General features: G+C 39.3%; 1 pseudogene; it reads right to left on the bottom strand.

Annotated features, from left to right (window-relative positions):
* Positions 1-1,212: 1,212 nt before the first annotated feature.
* On the bottom strand, positions 1,213-2,128 carry LOC131280481 (complement component 1 Q subcomponent-binding protein, mitochondrial pseudogene; annotated as a pseudogene).
* Positions 2,129-8,399: the final 6,271 nt, after the last annotated feature.

Genomic DNA, 8,399 nt, shown 5'->3' with positions numbered 1-8,399 from the left:
CATTAGACAGCCTGAGATACCTCTTCAAGAGACAAAGTTAAGTAGTATCTGTGTCAAAGCTAGTACATAAATTATGTGCTATTCCCTGTAACTTTAGCCTGAGTGAACCTTCATGTAATCTATTGCATCATCCTATCACTAGGGGGAGGGCAAGCCAGATAACTACTTAACCCAGTACCCCATTAATACCTCCCAGTACTCCTCCCCCCCCCCATCTTTACCCCCTCAAGGCTTAGGAGCCTAGAGAAGAGTACTCAAACACTACCCAGTACTGTTGGGGAAACCCTACTAGCTCTTGTAATTCTATACTTCTAAAAACAGCTTATGCTGACCAAAACATCCCACCAAAGATGTTGTGGGCATGTCATAAACTAGACCTCCATGGCCTGGGAGGAGAAGCCAACCTTGTCTGGGACACCCAGAGAAGCATCCTGTTTCATAACTCAGGTCCTAAGGGGTTTATGTTAGTACTGTCTGCTAGTAGATTAACTAGTGAGCTGGTAACTGTAAGCTCTGAAAAGGGCTCTAGCTCACCAATAACTAATCTCACATTTCCTGCTACTTTAAGCTATCAAGATGGAACTTTCTTTCTCTGTGGAAATAAGGCCTATCTTTCCTTGCCTCTCCTTTGGACCAGCTTATGCTCACTAGCATATAGCACCCCCTCTATTCACTATGGTCCGGAAAACATTACCATGCCATTTCCTGTATTTTCTCACTATATAGGAACTAAAAGGGCAGTTTCTTTTCTTTTTTTTTTTTTTTGGAGGAGAGAAACCAATTTTATTTTCCATCATTATGTTATACAAAAACCCAGAAATAAGTTTTATAGAAGGAGCAAATGAATAGTAAACAAAAGTGCAATAAAACTAATTTAAATTAGAAAGTTTTTCCGTGATATTAGGATGATAACCATTTCAAAGCACATATAATGTCTGGCCTTCAGAATAGGTTTCTTCCACTGGCCAAAGCCTGCCCTAAAATAAGGTTTCCTACACCTTTACTCTACTGGCTCTTGACAAAACTTTTTTTTAATTTTTTTTTATTTTTTTTATTGACTTTGTAATAATATTACATTAAAAATATATATGTGAGGTCCCATTCAACCCCACCCCCCCACCCCCCCTCTCCCCCCCCCCCAACAACACTCGTTCCCATCATCATGACACATCCATTGGATTTGGTAAGTACATCTTTGGGCACCTCTGCACCTCATATACATTGGTTCACATCATTGACAAAACTTTTGAGGTCTTCTAGAAAGGTAATGTATTCCTGGTGCTCCAGGGCTGTGCTGAGCTCCACCAGCTCATCTGCGAAAGTGTTGTCCACCCCTCGGTCTGCTAAGAAATCCATTAGGTGGTCATACAAGGCCCAGTCCAGAGAATCTGTGTTGAGTGTATAGTTAGTGTCTTTCCAGTCAGGCTCGCCAGTGGACTGAAAGCTCACTTCCCTGATGGAGAAAATGTCACTCTCATCCTCATCTTCTTTTCCAACCTCATCCTCTGGGTAGTGACAGTCCAGCACAAGGGCTTTCTTGCCATCATTCTTTATAACTTCAACCACAAAATTAGGAGTCGACATCAATTCAGGCTCCTGCTCTTCAGCCTTCTGCCCTTGTGAGGGCTCCTCCTCACCATCGAATGGTGGTGGGATGCTATTATTAATGTTGAAAGTGACAGTGACCTTTTCTCCTCCAACTTTCCGTACTAATTTAGCTTCAGTCCCATTCACTTCCAGTTCCCAACCTCCAGACATCTTGGGGAGGGATTTATGCTTCTGGATCTTCTTCTCCTCCTTAATCTCATCATTCAGGAATTCCGCAAAAGCTTTGTCCCCTTCAGTGTGCAGCGCGCCACAACCACAAGAGCAGGGCTCGCGAGACCGCAGGAGGCCGGGCCGCCGAACAGATCCGGCACGGACGCTGAGCAGCCCGAAGGGCCGGGTGCACGACCGGGGCACCGGCTGCAGCAGCTGCCGGAGCGGCGGCAAGGGCGCGGTGGCGCGGAGGCCGGCGACGGCGGAGCTCAGGGCACGGGGCACGCTGCGCAGCAGAGGTAGCATCTTGGGACTGAAGCGGAGTCCGACACGTGCGACGAGAAAGAACAACCGGGGCCTAAAAGGGCAGTTTCTTTTCTCATCCCCCTCTTAGCTGTCTCAGGCATAACCGCCACCATGGGAACTGGGGTTGTCAATTTATACCAAATCTGGAGTTAACCAAAAGCATAGAAGAAACTGGCTATGCCTTAGAAGCCCTTAGACAGCAAACAAAATTTCTTGCCATTGTGGTACTGCAAAATTGCAGGCCACTAAACATGCTAACAGCAGCATGAAGAGGAACATGTCTGTTTTTCAAGGAAGAATGCTATTTCTATGTAAATCACTCTGGAATAGTTTTAGACAGTATTCCAAACTTGCAAGATGAAGCCCGACAGCTTCAGGAGAATGCAGCTTCTGGAGGCACCTGGCCTTTCTCACTCTCATGGTCCAGTAAACTCATTTTACTGGCCTAACTAAAAACTAAAATAATTAACTGCATATTTGATCTGTGTGATGAACATCCAGAAATAATTCTTATTAATTTTGTATTTGCTAGATAAAGCAAGAAAGGTCAAAATTAACAATGAAGTCCATAGGGATAAATGTAAAACCTCACATTTAGATTTCTGAAAATAAATTTCTCAAATACAGAATTAGGATCAGTCAAGATGGAAAAACAATATTCTAGCTTTATTTTCTTATCTGAAACAACTACAAAAAAACTGGACAAAATAAATGAGACAATGGTTTTCAAACATTAGATATCAGACAGCACATGAGAGTGTACCTACAATTAAGTAATCCCTAAGAGTGATCCCAGCTTCTTTCAGGCTGCAATTAGGAAATAGGAGCTCAGGCAGAGCCAGGCATTCTCTCTAAATTAAGGCAATGGAGCTAGGAGTCTGAGATGGCCAAGAAGTTAAAATTCCCAGGGTAGATTACCAAAGAAAAGAGAGAGGATATAGAGATCTCTGGAAATATGCAGAGGATCTACTGGAGTCTTCAGCTGAGTATTGATGAGTACAAACATGAGGAAACTACTTAAGACCAGGGGGAAATAACAGCTGAAGGGATCAGAAGGAATAAATCCCTGGAGCTCATAAAGGGCAAAGAATAGTTCTTGTTCCCATTAATCAGAGTTGGAAACTTTATAATTTGTGGGACATCTGGTAGAGTACTCAGAAGATGTTGTCCCAGTACTGAGGCAAAATTAATCCTAGACTAAAAACTCCTCTGATCCTGCTTAACAAGGTTTAAGAGCAAGACTTAAAAGGACCAGACTGCCTCCACATAATTTAACTGAGTCCCACAACACAGCTCAAGAACATTTACAGAAAGACAAAAACAGTCAACCAGATCAAATTCATAATGTCTAATATCCAATAAAAAATTAGCAGACCCTCAAAGAACCTTAAAATTTGACTCAAAATGAAGAGAAAAGACAGATCCTGAAATGGCACAGATGCCAGAATTAGTAGATGAGAACACTAAAACAGTCATTATAACTGTACTACTGTATCCCATATGTTCTAGAAGTTAGAATTTAGTGTGAGTGTATTAAGGAGCAATGTGGCCTATAGGAGAGGACCCAAATCAAGCTTCTAGAGATAAAATTGCAATTCTAAAATAAAAATACACTGGATAGGGTTCACAACAGATCAGATACTAAAGAAGAAAAGATCAGTAAACTTGAAAACAGGTGGAGAAACTATGCAAAATGAAAGAAAGAGAAAAATCACTGAAATAAAATGATCAGAGCATCAGTTATCCATGGGACAACTTAACGTGGTCTAATGTACATGGAATTGAAGCTCACAAAGGAAAGAGGCAGACCTGAAAAGTATATTTGTAGAAAGCATGGCTGGCCCCAAAATTCCAAATATGAAAACTGTAAATTAATAAACCGTAAATCAATAAGTTGAAGTTGAAGAAGTTCAACAAACTCCAAGTGCAAGAAACTTTAAAAAACCACCTGTAGGGACATCATAATTACCTTGCTCAAAACTAGTGATAAAGAGGAAACCTTAAAAACAGAGAAAAAAGACATATTACATATAGACGAACAAGTATAAGGATAACACAAGATTTCTGTTCAAGAACACTGTAAGCTGGAAGACATTGGAGCAACATCTTTAAAATACTGGTAAAAAAAAAAACTATCAACCTACAATTCTATACCCATTGAAAATATCTTTCACTAATTGTGAAGGGAAAGTAAAGACATTTTCAGACATACAAAATCTGAAAGAGCTCATCAGCAGTAGACTTTCTCCATAAGAAATACTAAAAGAAGTCCTTCAAACAGAAAATATCTGAATCTACAAAAAGGAGTAAAGAATACTGTAAATGGTAAATATGTGGGTACATGTAAGAAGCATTTCCCTTAATTTTTAAATCTCTAGTAGATAATAGTCTAAAGTAAAAGATAACAGTAATGTATTGCCAGTTTCATAACATGTACATAAAGAAAATGTATTAATAATAGCATTAAGGCCAGGAGGAGAGAAACGGATGTATATTGTTTAAGATTTTTCTACTATATAAAAAATAGTGTAATATTACTTGTGATACATTAAGAATGTGTTCTGTAAACCAGCACTGGCCATTCTGGTAGCCTCTAGTCACATGTCATTATTGAGCTTTTGAAATATGACTAAAACAAAATGAGATGCGTTTTAAGTGTAAATCACACCAGATTTCAACAACTTAGTGTGAAAAAGTATATATAATTTCTCATTAATATTTTGTACTGATTACAGGTTGAGGTGATAATTTGCATATATTAGATTAAATAAAGGATGGTATTAAATTAATTTCAACTGTTACTTTTAACTTTCTAAATGTAAAACTAAAAAAATTGTAAATTACACATGTGGCTCATGGTATACCTATTGGATGGTGTTACTAGAAACCATAAGCAACTGCTAAAAATAAAAAAGTGAAAACAAAAAACAAAGGGAACAAATAAAAATAAAAAGTTATAACTAATTAGTGAGCAAAATGAAAAATATTCAATTAACCCAAAATAAAACAGGAAAAGAGGGAAAAAGGAAAAAAGAAACCAGGAAAAATAGAAAAAAAAAAGCTAAATGGAAGACTTAACTCTAACCATATCAATAATCACATTAAATTACATGGTTTAAACATCTCCTTAAAATGTAGAAATTTTCAGATTGGATGAAAAACAATCAAGAAATCCATGTTAAATAATAAGACACAAATAAAATAAAAGTTTAAAAATGAAAAAAGACATACCATGCTAACATTAATAAGATACAGAATCAGAAAGACTTATTTTGACAGATGTTTCTGAAAACAAACTTAAGAATTTTTGATCATGTAGTGAATGGTCTTTGGTCTGTGATCTAGGTTCTTTTTAGAAAGTGTTCTAAGACATAGATCCAGAGTGAAAACAAGTCAGAGGTGAGTGCACTTGCTGGAAATTTAGATCAAATGATTTTAAAGTCCAACATCAGATTCTTTGTCAGGGTTTTGGGATAGATGTAAAATAGTTACTGTTTCTCCCTCAGAGACAAGAGTTATTTAATACATATTCTATAACAGTGGATTCAGCATGCAAAATATTAAGGCAGACCCAGTTTTCAGTATTTAAAAACTGAAATTTGTCTTTGTACAGAATTTCAGAATAGAGGTATAGGATTTCATTGGAAGAAGTACTCTAACTACACGGCACTGCCACCATTTACTATGTCCTCTAGGTCATTGATATAAAGGAAAAAAAAAGAAATAAAGAAAGAGAAAAGGAAAGTAAAATTGGAAATTTCTCTTTCATGATATAGTCTGGCAAGTGAAGAGGTAGGATGATATCTCTTTTTGGTACCTAAAGTGATTAAAATTTCAGATGATCCAAATGGATTCGTAAGAAGAGCTGTGTTTTCAGGGTAGAGGTATCTCTAGAGCAAGGGTTCTTAACAAGGGGTCCATGAGCTTGAATTGAAATTTAAAAAAAACATTGTTCTTGTGGAGACACGTTGGTACAGGTGTGACATGTTTATTAAATAATGCACAGTATTGTGTAGTCTTAGTAAGGGGTCTGTGGTTTTCACCTAACTGGCAAAGGGGGGAAAAAGGTTAAGAACCCCTGCTCTAGGGTGAGTATCAGAGTCATTCTGGTGTCTGAGAGCTAGCTTTCTCTGAATAATATTTATTAACTACAGGATATATGCTGTGCTGATGTTGTGCTGTGCTGCGATCAAACTAGAATGTGATACTCTGTGCAGCTACAAAACCAGAAAAGAACAAAGCCTAAAAAAAATAAAAATAAAAAATACATTCAAAAAGAAAAGAATAAAGAAAAAACAAAACAAAATATCATCCTCAAAACCTCACCACTTTTGGTCCTCAAGTTAATGTCAGATTATTTTAATTCATTTTCCTACAGTTTCTGGATTCTGAGTACATTTCTCCTTTTTAAGAGACTATCATGGGAGGGAAGCAGATGTGGCTCAACTGATAGAGCATCCGCTACCATATGGGAGGTCCAGGGTTCGAACCCAGGGCCTCCTGGCCCATGTGGTGAGCTGGCCCATGCAGAGTGCTGCCACACACAAGGGGTGCCATGCCATGCAGGGGTGTCACCCATGTAGGGGTGCCCCACATGCAAGGAGAGCTGCCCTGTGCAAAAGGTGCAAACAGCCTAGGAGTGGTGCAGCACACATGGAGAGCTGATGCAACAAAAAGAGACCCAGATTCCTGTGCTGCCTGATGAGAATGCAAGCAGACAGAGAAGAACACACAGCCAGGGGACTCGAGAGCAGACAATGAGGGGGAGGGGAAGAGGAGAGAAATAAATAAAAATAAATCTTTTTTTAAAAAAAGAGACTATCATGGGGAAGTAGATGTGGTTCAAGTGATTGGGCACCCATCTACCATAGTAAGTCTAGGGTTTGATTCCTGGTGCCTCCTGGTGAAGGCAAGCTGGCCCATGTGGCAAGCTGGCCCAAGCAGAGAGCTGGAGCAGCAAGATGATGCAACAAAAAAGACATAGAGAAGAGACAATAAGAGATGCAGCAGACCAGAGAGCTGAGGTGACACAAGAGATTGAGCACCCCTCTCCCACTCCATAAGGTCCCAGGATTGGTTTCTGGTGCAATGTAAAAAGAAGACAGGCATTCAGGCAGACACAGAAGAACACACAGCAAATGGACAGAGATAGCAGACAGCAAGAACAAAACAATGAGGGGGGTGGGAGAGAAATAAATCTTAAAAAAAAAGAGAGAGAGAGAGAGACTATCATGATGCTTTCCCAATTTGTCTCTCTATATTCACTAGTAACCCCCTTCAAATTAATTTGAGTAAGACGATCAGAAAGGGTAACCAAAAAGGTAAAAAGATGAGCAAAAGTAAGAATGACTGAAGTAAGTAATGCCTTTCCAGTAATAACACTGTATGTTAATGGGTTAAACTCCCCAATCAAAAAGCATAAGATGACAGAATGGATAAGAAAACATGAGCCATCTATATGCTGTCTGCAGGAGATTCACCTTATACCCAAGGATGCAAATAGACTGAAAATGAAATGTTGGACAAAGATATTTCGTGTAAATAGTAATGAAAAGAGAGGAGGGGTAGTTATACTAATGTCAAATAAAACAATTCTTGAAGAATAAGATTCACAGTTACTGGAATAATATTGAGGGTTTGACATCTTGGTCTGCCTATGTTCTTAAGGGATTCTCCACTCTCTAGTTGAGAGCATAATAGGACTCCCCAGGATGGGGGTTTAATATTTTCCCATTTATTGTGTGGGTCTCAACACACTATGACAAGATGAACACTTAATATATTCCACAGAAGCATGCCCCAGATTCACCCTATTCTGCATATCCCTGCACACCTGATGCCCTACACCTGTAACCCTCCCCTGCCATATTTCCCAAAAGAACATTCCCAACATTATAGTTTTAACCAGATGTGCAAATCCCCAGAGTTCATCAGCTCAATCCCTCCACCCTACTCCCCCTCACAGATCAGCACTGTCGAACCCAATCACATTGCTGCACCACTCTCATGCCCATCCACTGCCCAACCACACCCTTCCACCTTATCATAGATTTTGCTCATTTGAGCATCAGCTCACCACCCTCTACTCCCATACTGTCTCCTGTTAACCTTTCTTCCAGACTGGGGCCCCCGGGGCTCTAGAGACATCTAGACACTATAAGCAGGGCAGAGAAGCTCAAGAATTAGGCACTCTGCCAGTAGCCTTACTTTGGAATTTATGCTCTCTAGTGTAACAGACTCATTTATAGTTTCCCTACACATGGGTCTTCTGCCCCTTTTATTTGAACCTATAATTAATACTCTACTTCTTAAATATATGTCCCAGAGACTTTAAT

The sequence above is a fragment of the Dasypus novemcinctus genome, chromosome 11 (genome assembly GCF_030445035.2).
Source record: "Dasypus novemcinctus isolate mDasNov1 chromosome 11, mDasNov1.1.hap2, whole genome shotgun sequence".
NCBI lineage: Eukaryota > Metazoa > Chordata > Mammalia > Cingulata > Dasypodidae > Dasypus > Dasypus novemcinctus.
The sequence above is the reverse complement of the archived record's forward strand: the minus strand, read 5'-3'. Positions and strand labels throughout refer to the sequence as shown.